Consider the following 13,514-nt stretch of genomic DNA (forward strand, 5'->3'; position numbering starts at 1 on the left):
CTCTGGGGCCTTTTCTTCAAGCTTCAGCTTCCAGGCCCTGTGGAGAGTTCCAGGACCTTCTTGGCCAATCAGATTGAGTTAACTACTCTGTTCTGGAGGTGGTTTCATGGCACAGCTCCTATAACTGTAGGGAACCGGGTGGGTGGGGGTGACCTGGGAACTTTACATAGCCTGCACACCTCTGAGTGGCAGGCAGCATGTCCCTTGGGGGCTCCACGAGCCCATGAAGGTCATTTACTGTCTTTCTGCTTTTGAAGATGGCAGATCAAGCAAGACACATGAATACTGGTATTGACGTGTTTCCCTGTGTGGGAACCCCTTCCACTTGGGCAGAAATGGAAAAGTTCACTCTGAAGTTGATATGGCACAGCCTGGGGGCCTTTCAGGAAGGTAGACTGGAGGACCAGAGGCCAGCTGGAGGGAGGACAGGACTTTTGGCCACCGATTCTTGAACTACTTGCTGAAACCTTTTGTACACAGTAATAGTTGGAAATTTCAGGGAGGATCTAGGCTGGCTGGGTGAGTGTGTGTGTGGGGGATGAGGTTGGAGGAGCACGACTTCATGGAGCCCATGGGGGCTGCGTCTCATCTCCAGGCAGGTGCTCTATAACCATGCTTCTCCTGTTTGCATGGCGCTGAATGTCTGAGACTTATATGCTGAGTTTTCATTAAAGACACAGGAGGACAAGAATGCAGCCACATTTCCTGCCCCATTTAGTCTGATCTGTAGTCAAATTTAAGTCCTAGGCTTCATTTGAAGGAGAGCCAGAGAGGCATATGAAAGCAAATAGCAAAGGAAACAAACATATTAAGAAGATAATGAGAGGAAGGGGGATAGTAAAGAGAAGTGCTTTTAGAATTGAATAGAAAATTTTGTCAGTCACATTCCCGTCATTGTAATAAATCATCTGAGCTAATCAGCTTAAGAAGAGGAAAAGTTGATTATTTTGGGGGGTTTCAGTCGAAGGTTGGAGAATCCATTTCTTGGAATCTTATGACAAGGCAGTGCATCACAAAGCCACCCACCTCATGGCAGCCAGAAATGAGTGACAGGAGGAAGAGATAAGATCCCACACCCCTTGACAGGCCAGACCTCCAATGACATAAGGCCTTCTAGTGGTTTCTATCTCTTAAGGCTTTCACAGTAGCATCCCACCAGAGTCTTAGCATGTAACGCATGGACCTCTGGGGACGTGTTACACATAAGCCATACCATTTTACCCTGGCCCCCAAGGCTCAAATCTCACTTTCAGTGAGTACTGTGTTTTCATCTGTTAGTGTCACCTACGTCTCATCTATTCTTGCATATTTCACAAGACCAAGTCCATCACCTCCTCCAAGACACAAGACCGGCCTGGCTGGCAGCCCTTAAGCAGAGAAACCCAACTTGCATGCCTCCAAGATTCAATGGTGCCACAGTCCTCCTTCACAGGGGAGGGGCTAGAAAGGAGGGGCTGGACGGAAGCAAGGCTACAGCAGGTGAGTACTTGGCCCTGCAGCTCTTTGCCCAGCCTTGAGAGCTCACTGTGGTTCCATGTGGCCTCTCAGGACTTTGACATCTCTAACCCTCCAGCTGTGGTGAGAGCAGGACTTTGACATCTCTAACCCTCCGGCTGTGGTGAGGACACGTGCTTTCTGTGGCTGACTTTGCACAGTGCTGAGAATTTCTCTTGGTTGGTACTCCATATTCCCAGCTCCTCTGCGTTGCAGCCCCAGCCTCTTTCCCATTCATTGTCCTGTCAGGTGGACTGTGGGGACTTGGGGCTAACCACATGCTATGCGGTCTACAGTTTTCTCTTTCAGGTCTCAGCCAAAACATCCACTACTTCAAAGCTCCCACCTTTAAGATAGATTCATTCATTATTTTATTCGATGTGTATGAGTGTTTTGCCTGCACTTATGTGTGTGCACACTGCATGCACGGTGTCTTTCAGAGGTGAGAACGGGCATTAGATCTCCTGGAATTGGAGTTACACATGGTTGTGGGTAAGTGAGGACCCATGTGGGTACGGGGAACTGAGCCTGGGTCCTGTGTAAGAGCAGCCAGTGCTCTTAACTGATGAACATTTCTGCAGCCCCTTAGCTCCTGCATATCTGCATGCTCAGGAAATCAGCCTCCTGTGGGCTGTGCTCAGGTCTGTAGCCAGTGTGCTGTGTACCTGGGCACACTTGATCTGATGCTGTCATAGCCCTTGAGTACCTTGCTGGCTCAGGCAATCTAGGAGACTCCGACCTTGGGATCTTTGGGACAAGGTCGCATTTCTTCATGTGTGAAGAACCTGAGAGGGCAGTGGTCTTGCTGATTTCTGAGTTTTCCTCTGGACATCATATTTCAGTTCCGAGGTAGTGACTCAGTTTCTCTGTTGTGTCTTTAGTAGCTGCATTGTCTTTGACCACTGTTGTATACTGCATCATTTTCTCACCAAGACACAAGTTTCCTGAACCTTTTTGCTGTTCTTCTTTGATTTTCTTCCACTACAGATTTGTGCAATGCAGCCAGCAATTAACTATGCTGAGACCTGAAAAGTGTTCTGTCTTGAAATTTCCTGAGACAGTGTTTCTCAACCTTCCTACTGATGTGACTCTTCAATATAGTTTCTTGTGTTGTGGTGACTCCCAACCACAAAATTACCTTCATTGTTCCTTCATAACTGTAATTTTGTTACTGTTATGAATCACAATGTAAGCATATGTGTTTTCTGATGATATTAGGTGACTCTGTGAAAGTGCCCTTCAGCCCCAAGAGGCTGAGAACCTGTGATGAGGGTTAAGCTAGTCTGTGTGCTGTAAACCTAGCTCCCTTCAGGCTCAGGGCATGGGTCATCTCGATTCTTTGCCACAGCAGTGCCCATGGCCTCTGGTCCATTTCCAGTGCTAATATCACCTTTACAGTCTGCATTCCCATCCCCAGTTTGGTTTATGGGATGCTACATATTTCAGGACGTTAGACATCCTCTAGACTCTTCTTCCTGAGCAAGTTCTGTAGAGTTGTCAATAGTATCCCAGGTGTTTTCTGTGCTAGTAAGGCTTCCTATTACTGTAAAAAGTACCCGGCACAATCAACTTAAAGGACAGGTTTGTCTGGTGCTTGGGTCTGGAAGGTTTCAGTGCATGGCTGGGTAGACCCAATACTCTTGAGCCCATGGCTAAACAGTCCATTGTAATTAAGGTGCATGGTGGAGTTGTTGCCCTTTGTGTGGCCAAGAAGGGAAAGAGGAAGAAGCCAGCATCCCATAAACCTCTTCAAAGAGGAAGCCCAAGTGACCTAAAGTCTCTCACTAAATCAAGCCCTTAAAGGCCCCACCTTTGCTCAACAGTGACAAAGCAGGCACTGTGCCTTAGCATAATGGGCCGTTGAGGGCCATAGAAGATACCAACTACAGAAAAATATAAATGAGGACATTAAAATGAATTATGAGAGGAAGGACTAACTGGAATAATGGGTTGCAAAAATTATCTACATAAACATTCTCCCAGGGTGGAGAAAGAAAAAATAGCCAGTGAGATGGAAAACTGAACAGAAACCAACAGTGAGGAGAGACAAAGAAGCCAGAAAACGATAGCCATGGATCCGAAAAGGAGCTAAGTGAGGACGAAATGTGACGACCACGGCCTAACAAAGGCGAGGAGGGCGCCAAGTTCAGATGAAATAAAACCAGCAAACTGAAAATTAGCAAGATGGATGTTAGATGGCAAGGATCCGAAAGAGAAAACATGGGAGTAACGACACGAACCGGCACCACAACACTGGACCATGAGAGCCACAGAGATCACAGTGTCCTGAAACCCGAATAAACACAGCCTCAAGACTAGCAAGCAAAACAAACAAGTTAAGAGACAAATGCTTGAATTGAAAGCCATCTCTGGAGGGTGTCCTCAAGTGGACTCTTGAGCTAGAAGGCCTGTTTAGAGTTGGTTGCACATAGGCTGGCGCCAGCCCTTCACTCCAAGGCTTCTGGAGCAGCTAGGGACGGAGATGAGGACTTGGGTGATGCCCACACTGTCAAGGGGACACAATCTGAAGCAGTGACCTCTCAGTTACATTTTGCACAGGATTAGTGATGGTTAATTTTATGCCTCATCTTGGAGAAGCCACGTTGTCTAATTTTATGCTCAGACACTAGCCTAGAAACTGCTGTGACTTTTTAAAAAGATATGATTAACATTTTTACCCAATGAACTTTGAGTAAAGCTGATGTCCTCCCTTTAGAGGGACTTGTCCCGTCAGGTAGAAGATCTGTGCAAATCCGACCGAATTTTCCTGGAGAAGGAGCAATTCTGTATGATGAATTCTGCTGAGGTTTGTCACCTAGAGTGCCTCTCCTGTGAATTTCTGAGGCAAGACTGCCTCAGAACTGGAACCATTAGAACCATATTGATGAGGCAGTGCACAGCCCCTATTGCTGCCCTTGTTGCTTATAGGGGCTTCATGCTCATTTGTCACCCGTCGGTACTGACATCCGTAACATCCCACCTGACTGTGTACTAGATGAGGGACCATGCATCAGACGAGGGACCTAGGTTCATGTAACTCCCAAAAGCATTATTTCAGGGACCAAGAGACTAAGCTGCAGGTAGAATTCTGGAGCACAGGAAGATCTTTCTAAAATTTGTAACACTGGAAATTGAGCCCAAGCTAGAGGCCTGGAGAGGTAGCCATGGACACTGGCACGGACTCCACACACTTTCTGTAAGCTGAGTAGACTCTCCAGAGAACTGAACACAGAGAATAATGATAAACCAGTGGTAGGCGTCATGGTAGTGTTGACAATGCAGCCTGGGAGGCCAGGTAACTGCTGTTGTGGGATGTGACAGGCTGAGCTGAAGATGGACACTGGGGAGGTCCAGGAATTGGGGATCCCCAAGCACCTCCAATTAGACACCAGAGGACTAGAGATGCACTCTACAGCAACAGAGCCTTTCTAAAATATCCCCCACCATTTACACCAAGGTTATTAAATCAATATAATTACTATTTTTAAATCTCCCTGTCTTCCAAATGAGTATTTTTAAAAGATCTCCCTGTCACTCAGATAATTAAGTTGCAAAATATATGAGAAGCAGATTTATTTTTGAAACCAAATGGCAAATTGAAATCATATGGGAAGAAGTGCCAGGAACGTGCTTGAAGTGGCCCAATTCTCCTGTGAGCAGTGACTGGCTCAGAGGAAATTTAGAGCCCATGGCCTCTTCCGTTCTCTTGCTCACTCCTGGCTGGCATGGAAGAGACTCTTGCAGGTCAGCAGAGCCTCACAACTCCGTACCTCCCAGGCTGGGATGGAGGGGCTGGTGTCATTGTAGCTGGCTTGTAAGGAGCTTGTGTCTGCCATGATAATCCTAGGTTCGGAGGTTCTTGGAAGTGGCTGTCTGAGAGCAGCACCAAGATATTCCTGTACTTCTATAGGAAGGCTGAACTATCTTGTTGCTAGCTTATGAAGTCATTGGGGCTTGTTTTTTACACGGTTTCTAGTAACCTATCATGGCCAGTAGAAACTGATGAAATGTTTGGGGAGTGTGTAATCATGAATAAGTGTTACTTAACCCAGCTTTCTGCCTGCTTTTGTTGTTTGGCTTATTCTTCATGAGTAGATTTTTAGGTGGGATATCATGGTGTTTGAACTTCTTTTTTCCCTCCCAGAACTAACATCTCCTACCTCAACTTCCCTGCCAGCCCTGCCTTTACTTACGCAGGCCTCATGTTACTCGACTGCCATCCCCATTTCCTCCCTTTCTCCAACATTGTTACGCTGTGCTGTGGGCTTAGAATTCCACCAACAGAAAGTCATCCTTTACTGTTCTTCCTCAAAAGCAATTTGCCTTCAAAATCACATTTAAACCACTTCCCTGAGCACTGCACCACTCTGAGGGGTGATTTCTCCACCCTGCTCTCAACACCTTTGACTCACACTCTACTCTGGGACTGGTCACACTCCACTCCAGGAGAGATCAGACTCCACTCCAGGAATGCTCACACTCCACTCCAGGAGAGATCAGACTCCATTCCAGGAATGCTCACACTCCACTCCAGGAGAGATCAGACTCCATTCCAGGACAGGTCACACTCCACTCCGGGACTGGTCACACTCCACTCTGGGACTGGTCATACTCCACTCCAGGACTGATCACACTCCATGCTCAGTTCTGACACCGAGATGGGAATGAAGACAAATGTGACCTTGAGACTGACCCACTAGGCATTCCAGGACGTTAGGGTCAATGATTTTCTTCTCCTGAAGTTTTGGAAAGCTGTAGAAACAGGTAGTCATGAGCTGAGGTGATAGATCAGTCTCTACAGTGCTTTCCCTGTAGGCAGTTGAACCTGGGTTCCATCTGTAGTGTAAAAGGAATCCGGATGTGTTTTTATAACCCCCGTGCCTCGGAGATGGAGATGAATGGATACTTGAGGATTGCTGGACAGTCAGTGTAGGGTGTTTGGTAAATATCAGCCCAATGAGAGACCCTGTGTCAAAAAAGAAAAAAAAACGTAGATAGCACCTGAGAAGTGACGTCTAGAGTTGTCTTGTGACCTCCACACACATGTGTAAATGCACCTGTATGTACATGTGTCATATCTATAGCCAAGAGCAGAGAAAGATAAGTTCATATAGGAATACCGCCTGCTTGTTTTCCTCTCTCATACAATCAGGTCCTCCTGATTAGGGAATGATGCTGTTCATAGTGGGCTGGGTCTCACCACATCAAAGAACAATTAACAATATTCCCCCAGAGACATGTCATGATGTGGACACTTCCTCAAGACTCTATTCCAGGTGACTGTAGGTGACAGTTAAGGAAGAGGCTGCTCAGCAGCTTTAAGCACTCCCCAATCTTTCTTAGTTCTCAGCACTCATATCACATGGCTCATAGTTGCCCGAAACTCCAGGGGACCCAACACCCTCTTCTGCCTTCCCAGGCAGTTACACACTCGAGACACACACTCACACAGACACAAACATACACATTAAAACAAGCAAACAGCAAACAAGACAAACCCCAGCAACCTGTGACAATCCTCCTGTTTCAGCTTCCAGGTACTAGGATTAAAAGCAAGCACCACTGTCCTCAGCTACATCATGTTAAAAGAAAAAAGACAAAGCACTAATTTGGAGAGCATAGATTCTCTGATTTTTTTTGTAGTTTAATGTATTTTAATAGCAAACTGTCAGGAACAGCACAGAAGACAGACAACATTAAAAACATGCACGTGCATGTAGGACAACTCAGTTAGAAAAGTATAGTGAATGGATGGAATCTACTGTATGGTAAAAACGCTACAAATACCATTTAGTTACTGTCAATAAGAAATTTTTACTTATTTTAAAAAAATCCAAAAACTGGCATTGTCCAGAAAATTTTAACAGGTTTATTTATAATTGTTACAAAGTTGAACTGTTGAAATGTGTTCACTGAAACATTTTGCTTGCATTAATGCTTTACATCTTGCATTTATATTAAAAATTCACACACAAGTGAAAATGGAAAAACTGCCAATACCCGATTTCTGTCCCCTATTTTTCCACTCGCAATCATATACTTAGGTACCTTTTGACCCCATGGAAAGATATCTAACATTCAGAACTACTGATAACATGAAGAAGAGGGAAATGTTTCCCTTTATAGTGAGTGGACTCTTAAGCATGTTCTCCGCGTATGAGGCATGCTAGCTGGATGTCTGTTGACATAATTGCTACACGTTTGGCATGGATAGCACACAGGTTGGTATCTTCAAATAGGCCAACCAGATAGGCCTCACTTGCCTCTTGCAAAGCACCAATAGCTGGAGTCTGGAAGCCCAGATCTGTTTCGAAGTCCTGAACAATTTCTCGAAGCAGACACTGGAAGGGGAGCTTGCCAATCACAAGTTCAGTGGATTTCTGATAGCATCTGATTTCACGAAGTGCCACAGTACCAGGCTTGTAACGATGTGGTTTCTTCATCCTCCACTAGAGGGCGCACTCTTGCGAGCGGCTTTTGTAGCCAGTTGTTTCTTGGGTGCTTTACCACCGGTGGGTTTGTGGGAAGTCTGCTTTGTAGGAGCCCTGGTATGAGCACCTCCTTACTCACCCCCTTATCCTTCAGCTGGAGCTCGGCCAGCGAGAGAGAGGTGGCACTGGCGTTAGAAATGCCTGCGACCACCAGAATCTCTGATTTTTAAGACAAAAAAAACTAAATCAAGAAAGTATGGCTTTGTTCTCGGGTTAGACATATAGATCAACAGATCAGAGTACCAGAAACCTAGGAATAAGAGCCCAGAATGTGAATTCATTCCACCCCAGAGGCTTCGTTAGCCTTTCTACTGCTGTGATAAAACACTTGGGGAAGAAAGGATTCATTTTGATGTTGCAGTTTCAAGTTTACCAATGAGGGGAACTCATGGCAGGAACTCAAGGCGGGAACCTGGAGGCAGGAGCTGACACATGGGGGATGCTGCTTACTGGCTTGCTCCCTAGGCTTGCTCAGCTGCTTTCTTGTAGCACCTGTGATGGCTCGAAAGAAAATGTCCCCCAAAGGCAGTGGCACTACTAGGAGGTGTGGCCTTGCTGGAGGAAGTGTGCCACTGTGAGCGCAGGCTCTGAGGTCTTCTTCTCAAGCTTCCCTCGGTGTGACCGTCAGCTGACCTCCCGTTGTCTGTAAGATGTAGCAGTCCTCCCGCTGTCTGTAAGATGTAGCAGTCCTCCCGCTGTCTGTAAGATGTAGCAGTCCTCCCACTGTCGTCTGTAAGATGTAGCGCTCTCAGCTTCCCACGGAATGTTTCTTCCCATGGAATGTTTCTTCCCATGCTCCCTGTCATGATGATAATGGACCAGACCTCTGGAACTATACGTGAGGCCCCTTGATTTAATGTTTTCTTTATAAGAGTTGCCGTGGTCAGGAACCCTGACTAAGACAGCACCCGGGACCACCAGCCCAGCGGCAGCACTGGCTCCCCCCACTTCAGTCATCAGTCAGGAAATGTATCACAGGGTTGCTCACGGGCCAATATAGGTGGGGGATTTTTTCTCATTTGAGGTTCCTTATTTCCAAATGATTCTGGTCTGTGTCAAGTTGATATAAAATACAGCCAGGACACTTAGTAAGGATGTCTCCTCTCCCAGCAAATGATTCTGGATCCATGGAGATCAATTTGGAAAGACAAGGAGCCGAAATCTTTGTCTCTTGTGATCACCAGATGTCACCACAAATGGACTAGAGACTACACTGTACAGACTCTGCAAAGGAGATGCAGAAAAAACAGCTTCTGACTAGGATTAGTCATTTGTTAGGTGTATACAAACACCGCAGTCCATGATAGGACAAGCATGTGAATGGAGTCCACCCAAATTTAAAACTGCAACTTATCTGTGCTGGATAGTTTCATATCAACTTGCACAACTAAAGTCATCTAAGAGCAGGGAGCTTCAACTAAGAAAATGCCTCCGTAAGACCAGACTGTAATCAAGCCAATAGGGCATTTTCTTAATTAGTGACGGATGGGGGAGTGTCCAGCCCATTGTGGGTGGTGCTATCATTGGGCAGTGGTCCAGAGTTCTATAAGAAAGCAGGCTGAGCACGCCACGGTAAATGAGCCAGTAAACAGCACCCTTCCATGGCCTCTGCATCAGCCCCTTTCTTCAGGTTCCTGCCCTGTTTGGGTTCCTGTTCTGACTTCCTTTAGTGGTGAACAGCAATATGGAAATCTGAGCCACATAAACCCCTTCCTCCCCAAGTTGCTTTGGTCACGGTGTTTCATCATCATAGCAATAGAAACCCTACTTACGACACTGTCAAACAATGCTGTGAGTCAGCTAAAAACAAGCCTGAAACACAAGATATGCAAAATAGATCCAATAAAAAACTCTCCCAAATACAGGTACTAAGCACAATAAGATCGTCCTCAAGGAGAAGAGCAAAGTATTGAGTAAAAAGACATACAATTGGCATTAAGCACAGCGCACATAGTGTCTGCCATCTTTAAAGAAGGCCACATTAAGACCACTACTGTAGAAACCTAGCGTGTCTAAAGTTAAGACAGGATAGGCAGAAAGCTGACAAGGGTGTTCGGCAGATCAAAGCTCATATACATTGTGGGCTAGGATGGGTGAACACGGCAGCTCCTCAGAAAACAGTTTTAAGCTTTGAAATGAAGTTAGCACCGATCCCGGGCATTGTAGCAGACAGCCTTGTGATGAACTGTGGCCGAGTTAACTCTGCCATGAGGCTCACAGGGCAAGGCAGGATGAAAACAATCCAGTCAGTCATGCTATGCTTCAGCTTTGTCCTGAGAAACCCCACTGTTGGCCTCCAGTGACACATCCAATGGGCATAGCGGAAAAGAGCAATCCCACAGCAGCAGTTAGGGCTGGGGACAGGCAAGGACTAGGTGAGTACACCCAGGGGCACCCTGCCGCCAAGTCTGCAGATACTGAGGGCTCTTTCCCCACCCCCAGTGCAGGGTAGAGGAGCTGCGGCTGATGAGCCAGTGACAGCTGCTGGCCTGAGAAGACCAGTCTGTGCCATGGACTCTCTCCAGGTGCCTGGCAGTTACCACTGGAATGTCACCCCTAGCCTTGCCAAAAGATGAGCTTTTGATCTTCCTGATTTATAGCTCTTAAAGACAAAGTCATCCAGATTTTTAGTTCATGACTATGTTGGGGCTCATATTTTCATCTGTTGTACCCCTGCTTTTCAGAGCGGCCGTTTGCCGTGGGGCAAGATCAATCATGCCTCTGTGTGCCTTGAGATCACTCAAGGGGCCCTAGCCTCCCACCCTAACTCAGTCAGGAAACGCTTGTGCTCCGGTCCTGGTGACACAGAGCAGCAGAGAAACCCAAGGCCTAGGCTGAAGCCAGGCGCTCTGAGCCACGCAGCCTCAGGCCTCCTGGAGAAAGAATCCAGGTCTTTAAAACTATATTAACATACAGAGAGTTCGGTTTCTTGGTGGCATTTTCAAACAAGTTTTGTGTCTCTTGATTCTTTCCCTCCCTGTGATTTCCATTCTCCGGCACCTTCTGTCCCCAGAGGCCTCTTTTTCTACTTCCTTTCCTTGGCTGAAAATTTGGATTTGTTTCCAGAATTTCAGCCACGAGTGCCACATTTACACAAATTCTTCCTTCTCCCTGACCCCCTAGCTTCTCCTGTTTCCCTCACTCCCTTTCATACGATTGGCCTCTTCTTTATTACACACACACACACACACACACACACACACACACACACACACACACACACGCACACGCACACTTGGTGTATATGTGTTCAGGGCTGACAACTTGGGGTTGGAGTACCCATCGAAGGATTTATCCCTAGAGAAGACCTCTCCCTCTCTCAGCATCCACTAAGTACCTGTAACCATTATTTAGGGCTGGGATGGGACCTCATGAGATTTCCCCCATCCATGTTGACACACCATCGGATGTTTCAACTGTGCAGGTCCTACTTCCAGTCAAACTGTTGAGACTTCACGGGTACAGTTCCCTTGTCATATACAGAAGACACAGTCTCTCAGCAGGCACCCTGGGCCTCTGGCTCTTATAGTCTTCCTACTCCCCTCTTTGAAATGTTCCTTGAAACTTCAGTCTAGGGTTGAGTTGCAAAAGTATCAGCCGGGATACTGTGGTGGTTTGATTGAGAATGACCCTCTCTATAAGCTCATATGTTTTAATACTTGGTCCCCAGAGGGCAGAAATGTTTGGAAAGGATTCAGAGGTGTGGCCTTGTTGAAGGAAGTGTGTCATTTGGGGTGGGCTTTGAAGTTTCAAAAGATTCCTGTTTTCTCTCTCTCTCTGTCTCTCTCTGTCTCTCTCTGTCTCTCTGTCTCTCTGTCTCTCTCTCTCTCTCTCTCTCTCTCTGTGTGTGTGTGTGTGTGTGTGTGTTTATTGTGCTTCTCTGTTCCATACTTGTCCATCAAGATGTAAGCTTTCAGCTCTGCCATCATGGAATCTAACCTCCTGAAAACATAAGCCCCAAATTAAATGCTTGAAAGTGTTTAGAGCACAGCTGGGAATTACATGGGTTTAGGAAATCAGTGGTTGTAAGTTCTACTCTAGGGCCTATGACATCATCACTCATGGCTAGGTTTATAGTATCAGGTAAGAATTCCCTCCTAGGAACCAGAGGGGTCAGGTACACCATGAGAACGTGGCCCACAGAATCAACTCACTGGGACTCACTGGGCTCAAAGAGGTCAGGGAGCCTGTAGGGGGCTGACCTAGGTCTTCTGCATATATGCTATGGTTGAGTGGTTTGGTGTTGTAGGATTCCTAACAGTTGGGGCAGGAGCTGTATCTGAGTCTTTTGCCTACTTGTGGGACCCTTTCCCTCCTACTCGGTTGCCTTGATGTGATGGTATGTGCTTGGATTTATTGTAGCTCCTTGTACTGTGCTTGGTTGATGTTCCTGGGGGGGCCTGCTCTTTTCTGAGGGGAGGTGGGGGGTGAATTGTGAGGAGAAGGGAGGTAGGGGCAAGATATTGAGGGGAGGGAAGAGAGGGGGAAACTATGGCTCGGAAGTAATGTATGAGAGAAGAATCTAAAAAAACAGAAAATAATAAAGCAGCATATAACTAAAATTCCCCCCCTTTGAGAGAGCCTTAAGTCAAACTAGGCAACTGCTGGTTACCTCCTTGATATGAGCGTCATCATCGCACCGTTTGAACTATCTCACCGGCCTTGGCATTGCTGTGATTGGTAACTTTATAGTCATGTGTTGATTGTCTTTCTCCCTTGGAAGCTTGTGCAGCACCTTTGGATGCTGTGTGAGCTAATCCTCATGAAGGAGGATTGCAGGTCCATTCCATCTCAGCGTCTGAAGTGTGTGGTATCTTTAGCAGTGATAGGCTCGTACCTTCAAGTTCTGAAAGAAAACCAAGGGCAGAGGTAATAGCCTATACTGTTTTGGGAATCTCTTAGATAAACCTGACCACAAACATAAAGGGAGGTTAGCCATGCCTGGCCGTGGGGTGTTATTAGATAGTCAATGGCTCTTGGGGGTGCATTATTGTACCCCAAGGGGCAGATATGACTTTTTGACCTGTCCTCTTCTCATCACCTCTTACCCTTCTCATAGTCTCACATCTAGTTTCATAGTCTATCTCTACTTTCCTAACTTAGGATTTGTCCCTTAAGAAAACGGACTCTCCCTGTCTCAGAGGCTGATGACAGCTCTTCAACTAAGAGTGAGGCCTGTGAACCCTCCCTCCATCCATGGTGGTCTGTTGACTGGTGTAATCTTGTGTAGGCAACCATATTCTAACACACAATCATTTTTAAGACTTTTTATTGATTCTTTGGGTATTTCAAACCATGTACCCTGATCCCACTCATCTCCCTGTCCCCTTGAATTTATCTTCTGCCCTTGTAACCTCTCCCATGTAACAAAACAAAATTTAAAAGACAAGCTAAAAACCAACCAAGCAAACAGACTGGCAAAACTTCTGGTATGGAATCTGTAGTGTGGTCCAGAGTCATACAGGGTACCCTTCAGACCATACATCTTAAATGTGAGTGTTCCTTGCTACGAGTCACTGGTCTTTGAGG

At 46.4% G+C, this 13,514-nt stretch overlaps 1 pseudogene; it reads right to left on the bottom strand.

The window, feature by feature from the left end:
• Positions 1-7,348: 7,348 nt before the first annotated feature.
• On the bottom strand, positions 7,349-12,617 carry LOC110343347 (annotated as a pseudogene).
• Between the last annotated feature and the right edge of the window lie 897 nt (positions 12,618-13,514).

Source organism: Mesocricetus auratus, unplaced genomic scaffold, assembly GCF_017639785.1.
Source record: "Mesocricetus auratus isolate SY011 unplaced genomic scaffold, BCM_Maur_2.0 Super-Scaffold_100006, whole genome shotgun sequence".
Lineage (NCBI taxonomy): Eukaryota > Metazoa > Chordata > Mammalia > Rodentia > Cricetidae > Mesocricetus > Mesocricetus auratus.